Raw genomic sequence first — 507 nt, 5'->3', positions numbered from 1 at the left:
TCCTGCTGTAAATCCTGCAGCCACATAGTATCAGCTTGTGATTGACTGGCTTTCCAATATGTGGTTGTAGAACTTTTTGCACAGCACACAGCAGGAGAAGCAGAAACACTGTCATTAATCACATTCATGGTGGCTGTGTACCATTTAGTTTTGCCAGTTTCAGTGCACATGGACTCTAAAGCAATGATTTAATCAGATGTAGTTCCACCTAATTGTGTTTATTATGTATTTATTTGTGCTGTTAACGCACTAATTGTGGGTTAAATGCAATAATCTGTTTTTAAACCTGCCTTTTATTTCTTACATATGTTTTTTAGCGCTGCAGTAAATAAGTTTTAGAACAAATTCTGACAAAATATTCAGCATCGTAGAACCCAATAATGTAATAGACTGTCTGAGCTGTGGCCATTTTTAGCTCTCAGAATTCATAATACAACGGCGTTCATGAATTTTGTAAGACTCACATACATTCATTTTCAGTCCAGATTTCTACATTTTGTTTGTTTC

The sequence above is a fragment of the Stegastes partitus genome, unplaced genomic scaffold (genome assembly GCF_000690725.1).
Source record: "Stegastes partitus isolate 25-593 unplaced genomic scaffold, Stegastes_partitus-1.0.2 Scaffold500, whole genome shotgun sequence".
NCBI lineage: Eukaryota > Metazoa > Chordata > Actinopteri > Pomacentridae > Stegastes > Stegastes partitus.
This window is presented reverse-complemented; position numbering follows the sequence as displayed.